Genomic DNA, 12500 nt, shown 5'->3' with positions numbered 1-12500 from the left:
TTTTTTCTTTGTTTTCTTTTGATTAAGCGCGGGCTTTTTTCTTTGTTTTTTTTTTTTATTTCGCCCCGGCAGACGCGGTTTTTGCGCCGCCCCGGCTGACGCGGTTTTTGCCGCCCCGGCTGACGCAGTTCGGACTTAGCACTTTTCGGCTGTGCCTGGCTGGCGGCCCACTCACTCGATCGCCATGTCTGTTTGCCACAGTTTTCCCGGTGGTGCCGCACCCGGGCTCGCCCCGGCTGACGCAATTTTCGCGCCGCCCCGGCTGACGCGGTTTCGTGCCGCCCCGGCAGACGCGGTTTTCGCGCCGCCCCGGCTGACGCGGTTTCGTGCCGCCCCGGCAGACGCAGTTCGGACTTGGCACTTTTCGGCTGTGCCTGGCTGGCGGCCCACTCACTCGATCGCCATGTCTGTTTGCCACAGTTTTCCCGGTGGTGCCGCACCCGGGCTCGCCCCGGCTGACGCAGTTTTCGCGCCGCCCCGGCTGACGCGGTTTCGTGCCGCCCCGGCAGACGCGGTTTTCGCGCCGCCCCGGCTGACGCGGTTTCGTGCCGCCCCGGCAGACGCAGTTCGGACTTAGCACTTTTCGGCTGTGCCTGGCTGGCGGCCCACTCACTCGATCGCCATGTCTGTTTGCCACAGTTTTCCCGGTGGTGCCGCACCCGGGCTCGCCCCGGCTGACGCAGTTTTCGCGCCGCCCCGGCTGACGCGGTTTCGTGCCGCCCCGGCAGACGCGGTTTTCGCGCCGCCCCGGCTGACGCGGTTTCGTGCCGCCCCGGCAGACGCAGTTCGGACTTAGCACTTTTCGGCTGTGCCTGGCTGGCGGCCCACTCACTCGATCGCCATGTCTGTTTGCCACAGTTTTCCCGGTGGTGCCGCACCCGGGCTCGCCCCGGCAGACGCGTTTTTTTTTTCTTTCGCCCCGGCTGACGCAGTTTTCGCGCCGCCCCGGCTGACGCGGTTTCGTGCCGCCCCGGCAGACGCGGTTTTTTGCGCCGCCCCGGCTGACGCGGTTTTTGCCGCCCCGGCTGACGCAGTTCGGACTTAGCACTTTTCGGCTGTGCCTGGCTGGCGGCCCACTCACTCGATCGCCATGTCTGTTTGCCACAGTTTTCCCGGTGGTGCCGCACCCGGGCTCGCCCCGGCTGACGCAGTTTTCGCGCCGCCCCGGCTGACGCGGTTTCGTGCCGCCCCGGCAGACGCGGTTTTCGCGCCGCCCCGGCTGACGCGGTTTCGTGCCGCCCCGGCAGACGCAGTTCGGACTTAGCACTTTTCGGCTGTGCCTGGCTGGCGGCCCACTCACTCGATCGCCATGTCTGTTTGCCACAGTTTTCCCGGTGGTGCCGCACCCGGGCTCGCCCCGGCAGACGCGTTTTTTTTTTCTTTCGCCCCGGCTGACGCAGTTTTCGCGCCGCCCCGGCTGACGCGGTTTCGTGCCGCCCCGGCAGACGCGGTTTTTTTGCGCCGCCCCGGCTGACGCGGTTTTTGCCGCCCCGGCTGACGCAGTTCGGACTTGGCACTTTTTGGCTGAGCCTGGCTGGTGGCCCACTCACTCGATCGCCATGTCTGTTAGCCACAGTTTTCCCGGTGGTGCCGCACCCGGGCTCGCCCCGGCTGACGCAGTTTTCGCGCCGCCCCGGCAGACGCGGTTTTCGCGCCGCCCCGGCTGACGCGGTTTTTGCCGCCCCGGCTGACGCAGTTCGGACTTGGCACTTTTTGGGCTGAGCCTGGCTGGCGGCCCACTCACTCGATCGCCATGTCTGTTTGCCACAGTCTTCCCGGTGGTGCCGCACCCGGGCTCGCCCCGGCAGACGCGTTTTTTTTTTCTTTCGCCCCGGCAGACGTGGTTCCCCCCCCCCCTTTTCGCTCGCCCCGGCTGACGAGGTTTTCGCGCCGCCCCGGCTGACGCAGTTTTCGCGCCGCCCCGGCTGACGCGGTTTCGTGCCGCCCCGGCTGACGCGGTTTTCGCGCCGCCCCGGCTGACGCGGTTTTTGCGTCGCCCCGGCTGACACGGTTCGGACTTTGCACTTTTCGGCTGTGCCTGGCTGGCGGCCCACTCACTCGATCGCCATGTCTGTTTGCCACAGTTTTCCCGGTGGTGCCGCACCCGGGCTCGCCCCGGCTGACGCAGTTTTCGCGCCGCCCCGGCTGACGCGGTTTCGTGCCGCCCCGGCAGACGCGGTTTTCGCGCCGCCCCGGCTGACGCGGTTTCGTGCCGCCCCGGCAGACGCAGTTCGGACTTAGCACTTTTCGGCTGTGCCTGGCTGGCGGCCCACTCACTCGATCGCCATGTCTGTTTGCCACAGTTTTCCCGGTGGTGCCGCACCCGGGCTCGCCCCGGCTGACGCAGTTTTCGCGCCGCCCCGGCTGACGCGGTTTCGTGCCGCCCCGGCAGACGCGGTTTTCGCGCCGCCCCGGCTGACGCGGTTTCGTGCCGCCCCGGCAGACGCAGTTCGGACTTAGCACTTTTCGGCTGTGCCTGGCTGGCGGCCCACTCACTCGATCGCCATGTCTGTTTGCCACAGTTTTCCCGGTGGTGCCGCACCCGGGCTCGCCCCGGCAGACGCGTTTTTTTTTTCTTTCGCCCCGGCTGACGCAGTTTTCGCGCCGCCCCGGCTGACGCGGTTTCGTGCCGCCCCGGCAGACGCGGTTTTTTGCGCCGCCCCGGCTGACGCGGTTTTTGCCGCCCCGGCTGACGCAGTTCGGACTTAGCACTTTTCGGCTGTGCCTGGCTGGCGGCCCACTCACTCGATCGCCATGTCTGTTTGCCACAGTTTTCCCGGTGGTGCCGCACCCGGGCTCGCCCCGGCTGACGCAGTTTTCGCGCCGCCCCGGCTGACGCGGTTTCGTGCCGCCCCGGCAGACGCGGTTTTCGCGCCGCCCCGGCTGACGCGGTTTCGTGCCGCCCCGGCAGACGCAGTTCGGACTTAGCACTTTTCGGCTGTGCCTGGCTGGCGGCCCACTCACTCGATCGCCATGTCTGTTTGCCACAGTTTTCCCGGTGGTGCCGCACCCGGGCTCGCCCCGGCTGACGCAGTTTTCGCGCCGCCCCGGCTGACGCGGTTTCGTGCCGCCCCGGCAGACGCGGTTTTCGCGCCGCCCCGGCTGACGCGGTTTCGTGCCGCCCCGGCAGACGCAGTTCGGACTTAGCACTTTTCGGCTGTGCCTGGCTGGCGGCCCACTCAATCGATCGCCATGTCTGTTTGCCACAGTTTTCCCGGTGGTGCCGCACCCGGGCTCGCCCCGGCAGACGCGTTTTTTTTTCTTTCGCCCCGGCTGACGCAGTTTTCGCGCCGCCCCGGCTGACGCGGTTTCGTGCCGCCCCGGCAGACGCGGTTTTTTTGCGCCGCCCCGGCTGACGCGGTTTTTGCCGCCCCGGCTGACGCAGTTCGGACTTGGCACTTTTTGGCTGAGCCTGGCTGGTGGCCCACTCACTCGATCGCCATGTCTGTTAGCCACAGTTTTCCCGGCGGTGCCGCACCCGGGCTCGCCCCGGCTGACGCAGTTTTCGCGCCGCCCCGGCAGACGCGGTTTTCGCGCCGCCCCGGCTGACGCGGTTTTTGCCGCCCCGGCTGACGCAGTTCGGACTTGGCACTTTTTGGGCTGAGCCTGGCTGGCGGCCCACTCACTCGATCGCCATGTCTGTTTGCCACAGTCTTCCCGGTGGTGCCGCACCCGGGCTCGCCCCGGCAGACGCGTTTTTTTTTCTTTCGCCCCGGCAGACGTGGTTCCCCCCCCCCCTTTTCGCTCGCCCCGGCTGACGAGGTTTTCGCGCCGCCCCGGCTGACGCAGTTTTCGCGCCGCCCCGGCTGACGCGGTTTCGTGCCGCCCCGGCTGACGCGGTTTTCGCGCCGCCCCGGCTGACGCGGTTTTTGCGTCGCCCCGGCTGACACGGTTCGGACTTTGCACTTTTCGGCTGTGCCTGGCTGGCGGCCCACTCACTCGATCGCCATGTCTGTTTGCCACAGTTTTCCCGGTGGTGCCGCACCCGGGCTTGCCCCGGCAGACGCGTTTTTTTTTTCTTTTCGCCCCGGCTGACGCAGTTTTCGCCCCGCCCCGGCTGACGCGGTTTCGTGCCGCCCCGGCAGACGCGGTTTTTTGCGCCGCCCCGGCTGACGCGGTTTTTGCCGCCCCGGCTGACGCAGTTCGGACTTTGCACTTTTTGGCTGAGCCTGGCTGGCGGCCCACTCACTCGATCGCCATGTCTGTTTGCCACAGTTTTCCCGGTGGTGCCGCACCCGGGCTCGCCCCGGCAGACGCGTTTTTTTTTTTCCTTCGCCCCGGCAGACGTGGTTCCCCCCCCCCTCCGTCTTTCTTTTTGTTTTTTTTTTTCGCCGCGGCTGAAGTGGATTTTTCGGTGCCTCGACGCCCCGGTAGTCGCGGTTTTTCCGTTTCCGCACGGCCCCGGCTGACGCTGCTCGGTCACAGTCGCCTTTTGTGAGGATTGCAGACTTCTTGAGCGCGGGTGTTTTTTTTTTGTTGTTGTTGTTGTTTTATTACGCATTCGCTCCAGCAGACGCTGTTTAGACTTTTTGTTTCCTCTTTTATCCTGCGACGAGGTGACGAGGTTTATTCGGTGCCCCGCCGCCCCGGCTGAAGTGATTTTTCCTGTCCCGTGCCGCCCCGGCTGACGCGGTTGGGACTTCGCGTTTGTTCGGCCGCCACGGGTTTTGGCGCACTCGCTCGGTTGCTTGTTGTTGCCACTTGTTGCGAACCCAGGTTTCTTGAGCGAGCGCGGGCGTTTTTTCTTCCTTTCTTTCTTTGTTCTATGTGTTAGCGAATCGGCCTTTAATATCACACGAGGACTCACAACCAACAATTTTCAGTTTGAAGTGTAAAAAATCTGCAGGTGTTGACGTAACTGACTTGCCCCGTACCCTTGAGTACATCCATGAAGTTCTCGTAGTACTACTAAATCGCATTATTCCAAGTGGAGAAATTCCCATAAACTTGCAAACCTCTACACGAAAATCGGTGCGCGTGATAAAGTTGAAAATTATCGTCCGATATCAAATGTGCCTTCTATAACACAAATTCTAGGAAAAAAAAAAAAAAAACACTTGTTCGCCGTTTTCTGCGCCGTGACTGGCAGCACTCCGGCGAAGCGAAACGGGGTCGATTCGAGCACGATATCGGCGTCTTTCGACGTGCTCGCCGGCGACCGTCGCACGAGTACGTCGCACGAGCGCGTCTGCCGGGGCGCCGTTTGCGAAGCCGACGCAAAAGTGGGAACCGCCGCTCGGATGATCGCCGCTTTCGGCAGAGTGAGTGTTGGCACTCCGGGGAAGCGAAACAGCGTGAATGCGCCCACGAAATCGGCGTATTTTGAAGTGCCCGCCGGCGACCGTCGCACGAGTACGGTAAACCGCGTCAGCCGGGGCGTAGTTCGGGACGCCGACGAAAAAGTGGGAAGCGCAACTCGGATCTTCGCCGTTTTTGCAGGAGTGAGTGGCGGCCCTCCTGCGAGACCAAGAAGCATCGATTCGTGCACGAATTCGGCGCCTTTCGACGTGATCGCCGGCGACCGTCGCTCGAGTAGGGCAAACCGCGTCTGCCGGGGCGGGCTTCGGGACGCCGATGCGAAAGTGGGAAACGCTGCTCGGATGTTCGCCGTTTTTGGCCGAGTGAGTGCTGGCACTCGGGCGAAGCCAAACGGGGCCGATTACGGCACGATATCGGCGTCTTTCGACGTGCCCGGCGGCGACCGTCGCACGAGTACGGTAAACCGCGTCAGCCCGGGCGGAGTTCGGGACGCCGATGCGAAAGTGGAGAACGCCGCTCGGATCTTCGCCGTTTTTGGAGGAGTGAGTGGCGGCACTCCGGAGAAGCCAAGGAGCGCCAATTAGCGCACGATATCGGCGTCTTTCGACGCGCTCGCCGGCGACCGTCGAACGAGTAGGGCAAACCGCGTCTGCCGGGGCGGGGTTTACGACGCCGACGCAAAAGTGGGAACCGCCGCTCGGATGTTGGCCGTTTTTGGCAGAGTGAGTGCTGGCACACCGGCGACGCGAAAGAGCGCGAAAGCGCCCACGAAAGTGGCGTATTTGGACGTGCTTGACGGCGACCGCTGCAGGAGTACGAAAAACCACGTCAGCCGGGGCGAGCGACCCACGGCGGTCTGGGTGCTTATCGCTGCTATTATAGGGGCACCCCGGCAGACGCAGAAAAAAAAAATTTTTTTTCGACCTTCTTTTTTGCTGGTCGAGCTCGGGTAACCCAGGTCGCAATGGGAGCCGCGCACGAAAGCGGCGTCGCGAGACGCGTTCGCGGTCGCTAGTCGCACGAGCTCGGCAACCGCGTCAGCCGGCGCGGAGTTCGGGATGCCGACGGCTAAGTGGGTACCGCTGCTCGGATGTTCGCCGTTTTTGGCCGAGTGAGTGCTGGCACTCCGGCGAAGCGAAACGGGGCCGATTCGGGCACGATATCGGCGTATTTCGACGTGCTCGCCGGCGACCGTCGCACGAGTACGGCAAAGCGCGTCTGCCGGGGCGAGGTTTGCGATGCCGACGAAAAAGTGGGAAGCGCCGCTCGGATCTTCGCCGTTTTTGCAGGAGTGAGTGGCGGCCCTCCTGCGAGACCAAGAAGCATCGACTCGCGCACGATATCGGTGTCTTTCGACGTGCCCGCCGGCCACCGCCGCACGAGTACGGCAAACCGCGTATGCCGGGGCGGGGTTGGCGACGCCGACGCAAAAGTGGGAACCGCCACTAGGATGTTCGCCGTTTTTGGCAGAGTGAGTGCTGGCACACCGGCGACGCGAAAGAGCGCGAAAGCGCCCACGAAAGTGGCGTATTTGGACGTGCTTGACGGCGACCGCTGCAGGAGTACGAAAAACCACGTCAGCCGGGGCGAGCGACCCACGGCGGTCTGGGTGCTTATCGCTGCTATTATAGGGGCACCCCGGCAGACGCAGAAAAAAAAAATTTTTTTTCGACCTTCTTTTTTGCTGGTCGAGCTCGGGTAACCCAGGTCGCAATGGGAGCCGCGCACGAAAGCGGCGTCGCGAGACGCGTTCGCGGTCGCTAGTCGCACGAGCTCGGCAACCGCGTCAGCCGGCGCGGAGTTCGGGATGCCGACGGCTAAGTGGGTACCGCTGCTCGGATGTTCGCCGTTTTTGGCCGAGTGAGTGCTGGCACTCCGGCGAAGCGAAACGGGGCCGATTCGGGCACGATATCGGCGTATTTCGACGTGCTCGCCGGCGACCGTCGCACGAGTACGGCAAAGCGCGTCTGCCGGGGCGAGGTTTGCGATGCCGACGAAAAAGTGGGAAGCGCCGCTCGGATCTTCGCCGTTTTTGCAGGAGTGAGTGGCGGCCCTCCTGCGAGACCAAGAAGCATCGACTCGCGCACGATATCGGTGTCTTTCGACGTGCCCGCCGGCCACCGCCGCACGAGTACGGCAAACCGCGTATGCCGGGGCGGGGTTGGCGACGCCGACGCAAAAGTGGGAACCGCCACTAGGATGTTCGCCGTTTTTGGCAGAGTGAGTGCTGGCACTCCGGCGAAGCGAAAGAGCGCGAATGCGCCCACGAAAGTGGCGTGTTTGGACGTGCTTGACGACGACCACCGCAGGAAAACGAAAAACCACGTCAGCCGGGGCGAGCGACCCATGGCGGTCTGGGTGCTTATCGCTGCTATTATAGGGGCACCCCGGCAGACGCAAAAAAAAAAAAAATTTTTTTTCGACATTCTTTCTTGCTCGTCGACCTCGGGTGACCCAGGTCGCAGTGGGAGCCGCGCACGAAAGCGGCGTCGCGAGACGGCTTCGCGGTCGCTAGTCGCACGAGCTCGGCAACCGCGTCTGCCGGGGCGGAGTTCGGGACGCCGACGGCTAAGTGGGAACCGCCGCTCGGATGTTCGCCGTTTGTGGCCGAGTGAGTGCTGGCACTCCGGCGAAGCCAAACGGGGCCGATTCCGGCACGATATCGGCGTCTTTCTACGTGCTCGCCGGCGACCGTCGCACGAGTACGGCAAAGTGCGTCTGCCGGGGCGGGGTTTGCGACGCGTACGCAATAGTGAGAACCGTCGCTCGGATGTTCGTCGTCTTTCGCCGAGCCAGTGCTGGCACTCCGGCGAAGCCGAACGGAGCCGATTCGGGCACGATATCGGCGTCTTTCCACGTGCTCGCCGGCGACCGTCGCACGAGTACGGTAAACCGCGTCAGCCGGGGCGGAGTTCGGGACGCCGATGCGAAAGTGGGAAGCGCCGCTCGGATCTTCGCCGTTTTTGGAGGAGTCAGTGGCGGCACTCCGGTGAAGCCAAGGTGCGCCAATTCGCGCACGATATCGGCGTCTTTCGACGTGCCCGCCGGCCACCGTCGCACGAGTACGGCAAACCTCGTCTGCCGGGGCGGGGTTTGCGACGCCGACGCAAAAGTGGGAACCGCCGCTCGGATGTTCGCCGTTTTTGGCAGAGTGAGTGCTGGCACTCCGGCGAAGCGAAAGAGCGTGAATGCGCCCACGAAAGTAGCGTATTTGGACGTGCTTGACGGCGACCGCCGCAGGAGTACGAAAAACCACGTCAGCCGGGGCGAGCGACCCACGGCGGTCTGGGTGCTTATCGCTGCTATTATAGGGGCACCCCGGCAGACGCAGAAAGAAAAAAAAAAATGGGGACATGGCGTGCGTCACCGTGCGGCTTCGCAGCGTTGCCGAAGTCGCCGAGCCCTTCGACTGAGCCGAACGGCGGACAGGGAACGTTGGTCGGCCGTTCTAACCTGTCGGTGCCACGCCGAGACGTCGTTAAGGAAAACCGCGTCGTGGGCCTCTACGACGCCGTCGAGTCGTTGTACGTTTGGTGTCCAGCGTGTCGGCGGCGAGTAGCGGACACGTCGTTCACGACTTCGGTCTTTCGCAGTCGACGCGAACTTGCGGAGAGTCGTGGTGCCTCACGTTTTCGGCAGAAACCGCGGCGGAATTTTCCCGTGCGTGCGCGCACGACCTCGGTGCTGTGCCGTCAGCGTAGTGTTGCACAAACTCGTGGCCTACCCAAGGTGCGGTACGTTTGCGGCCGTATCCTCGGTGGGAATTTCGTGAGTAGGGTCGCAAATTCTACGACCTCGGCGGGTTTGAGAGCGACGTAGACTTGTGGCACGCTCAACGTGCCACACGTTTCGGGGCACACCCGCGGTGAAATTTTCTCGAGTACGCTCGTATTAGTGCCCAAGGAGGTCTGGGTACTTATCGCTGCTATTATGTGGGGGTTCTCGTGAGCGGCGTACGCGAAAGCGACCGGGTGTCTGATATGCGGCGGGCTTCGGCCTCGTCAAGCGTGTCCTCGGGTCTGCTCCAGGGGAATCCACGGCAGTCGTCTGCAGCCTCATCCGCTTGATGCGTTAGGGGCTGGTTGTCGGACGGTGCCGTTTTACCACGATATCGAGGTGTGTTCCGTGTCGTCCTCGGGCGATTCAGATGCGAAAGCGCCGAAGACGCGGGCGTGACCCGTCGTCTGGCGGCTTTGCAGTCTCGGCTCCGTTGCTAGTTCCGGCCGGTCCACCGACAGTGCAGCGGGCTTGGGCAACCCGCACGGCGCGACCGAGTCGATGCAACGAAAAAGAGCGAGCATGAACGTGCTTCTTGCCGCACGGCTCCCACTCGTCTTTCGGGAAGGTTGTGCCGTAGCGAGCTCGAACGCCGTCATCTCGGAGTGCAAAATAAGCGTGTTGGGGCGCCTGAAGGTGGCCTCCGCCGCACACAGACTGCGTCCGGCCCGCCGAAGGCGAGGACGGACGCGCAGTCGAACGATTACCTGGTTGATCCTGCCAGTAATCATATGCTTGTCTCAAAGATTAAGCCATGCATGTCTAAGTACATGCCGAAATAAGGCGAAACCGCGAATGGCTCATTAAATCAGTTATGGTTCCTTAGATCGTTTCTTCCTACTTGGATAACTGTGGCAATTCTAGAGCTAATACATGCAGTGAGCCTGGAGCCCTTTGGGTAACGGGTGCTTTTATTAGACCAAGATCGATCGGGTTTCGGCCCGTATTGTGTGGTGACTCTGGATAACTTTGTGCTGATCGCATGGCCACGAGCCGGCGACGTTTCTTTCAAGTGTCTGCCTTATCAACTTTCGATGGTAGGTTACTTGCTTACCATGGTTGTTACGGGTAACGGAGAATCAGGGTTCGATTCCGGAGAGGGAGCCTGAGAAACGGCTACCACATCCAAGGAAGGCAGCAGGCGCGCAAATTACCCACTCCCGGCACGGGGAGGTAGTGACGAAAAATAACAATACGGGACTCTTTTGAGGCCCCGTAATTGAAATGAGTACACTCTAAATCCTTTAACGAGGATCAATTGGAGGGCAAGTCTGGTGCCAGCAGCCGCGGTAATTCCAGCTCCAATAGCGTATACTAAAGCTGCTGCGGTTAAAAAGCTCGTAGTTGGATCTCAGTTCCAGACGAGTAGTGCATCTACCCGATGCGACGGCTCGGACTGAACATCATGCCGGTTCTTTCTTGGTGCACTTCATTGTGTGCCTCGAGATGGCCGGTGCTTTTACTTTGAAAAAATTAGAGTGCTCAACGCAGGCGAGTCGCCTGAATAAACTTGCATGGAATAATAGAACAAGACCTCGTTTCTGTTCTGTTGGTTTTTGGAATACGAGGTAATGATTAAGAGGGACGGACGGGGGCATTCGTATTGCGGCGCTAGAGGTGAAATTCTTGGACCGTCGCAAGACGAACTACTGCGAAAGCATTTGCCAAGAATGTTTTCATTGATCAAGAACGAAAGTCAGAGGTTCGAAGGCGATCAGATACCGCCCTAGTTCTGACCATAAACGATGCCAACCAGCGATCCGCCTGAGTTACTCAAATGACTCGGCGGGCAGCTTCCGGGAAACCAAAGTATTTGGGTTCCGGGGGAAGTATGGTTGCAAAGCTGAAACTTAAAGGAATTGACGGAAGGGCACCACCAGGAGTGGAGCCTGCGGCTTAATTTGACTCAACACGGGAAAACTTACCCGGCCCGGACACTGGGAGGATTGACAGATTGAGAGCTCTTTCTTGATTCGGTGGATGGTGGTGCATGGCCGTTCTTAGTTGGTGGAGCGATTTGTCTGGTTAATTCCGATAACGAACGAGACTCTAGCCTATTAAATAGGTGCGGGGTTCCCAGCACCTTACAACCTTCTTAGAGGGACAAGCGGCTCCTAGCCGCACGAAACAGAGCAATAACAGGTCTGTGATGCCCTTAGATGTCCGGGGCCGCACGCGCGCTACACTGAAGGAAGCAGCGTGTCTTTATCCCTGTCTGAAAAGACTGGGTAACCCGTGGAACTTCTTTCGTGATTGGGATAGGGGCTTGCAATTGTTCCCCTTGAACGAGGAATTCCCAGTAAGCGCGAGTCATAAGCTCGCGTTGATTACGTCCCTGCCCTTTGTACACACCGCCCGTCGCTACTACCGATTGAATGATTTAGTGAGGTCTTCGGACCGATGTCCGGCGCGGCCTTTCGGTTGCGCCGGTCTGTTGGAAAGATGACCAAACTTGATCATTTAGAGGAAGTAAAAGTCGTAACAAGGTTTCCGTAGGTGAACCTGCGGAAGGATCATTAACGGATTGTGAAGGGTGAGCGCCTCAGCTGCGTCTGCGCCCGACACTTTCTGCCGCTGACCCCGTTTGGACGCGGGGTCGGCTTTTCCCCACGGGGCTGCCTGAATGTGGAGCGGCACCCCGTGACAAATTGTTGCGCCCAGCGGACGCCAACACCGCGACCTTGGACGGTCGGCCAGGTGGCGGACGCGGGTACAAACGGCGCAACGCACTCATAGGTCGGCTTTCGACCCGCCACTGCACCGTGGCTCGAAGCGCTCGAAATGCGCGACCCGACCGCTGCGGGACCGCCTAGTACTGTAAACAGGAGCGGCGGAGCGCGAACGGCGAGTCGTGGTTACGTCGGTAGAAGGCGAGGCTGCGCGTTCCCGAAACGCCAGCCGAGTGCCCTCCCGACCGTTCGAGCGTGCAAGAACGAGACCCGACAATCGCGCGGCGACTGCCAAGTACGAGAGGAACGGCACAAGCGTCGGCGGTCGGTCAAGGAACTGGCGATGTGACGGGTCCGCTGTGCACCAGTGCATACCGTCCCGCCGTCCGCGGCAAGCGCCTCCGCGTCCTCGGGTGACGGAGGCTGCCGGTCGGTTCTTGCAGGCGAGGGATCTCGCTGGCACCGGTTCGCGTTGACGCGCGGCCGGTCATGGCACGGCGATGCGACGGCCGAGGTGCGCAGTACTCGATGGAGGAACCGCACGCTCCGATGACCGTCCCGCCCTCCGCGGCGTATGCGTACCGACCGTAATGGTTGCAGCAGCGCCGGCCGGCTTTTGAATTCGCCACACGAAACACGGTGCGAGATCGCGGTTAGGGGAGCGTCGACGTTGCCAGGCGTTTTGCTTGCTGCCGAGGGAAAGGCGGCACGGCCACGTCGCGCTCGTCGCGATTAGCGGGTCTGCGCGCTTTGGGAAGGTGCCGCAACGACTTGCCGAAAGAGGAAGCACGGAAG

General features: G+C 61.9%; 1 non-coding gene across 1 annotated transcript; it reads left to right on the top strand.

Moving 5' to 3' along the window:
* The first annotated feature begins 9740 nt into the window (after positions 1–9740).
* Positions 9741–11555, top strand: LOC142791584 (small subunit ribosomal RNA). The gene has a single exon (XR_012890319.1). It is a non-coding gene; the product is annotated as a small subunit ribosomal RNA (ribosomal RNA).
* Positions 11556–12500: the final 945 nt, after the last annotated feature.

This window comes from Rhipicephalus microplus, unplaced genomic scaffold, assembly GCF_043290135.1.
Source record: "Rhipicephalus microplus isolate Deutch F79 unplaced genomic scaffold, USDA_Rmic scaffold_175, whole genome shotgun sequence".
Classification (NCBI taxonomy): Eukaryota; Metazoa; Arthropoda; class Arachnida; order Ixodida; family Ixodidae; genus Rhipicephalus; species Rhipicephalus microplus.
Note: the sequence above shows the minus strand (reverse complement) of the source record. Positions and strands in the feature narration are given on the sequence as shown.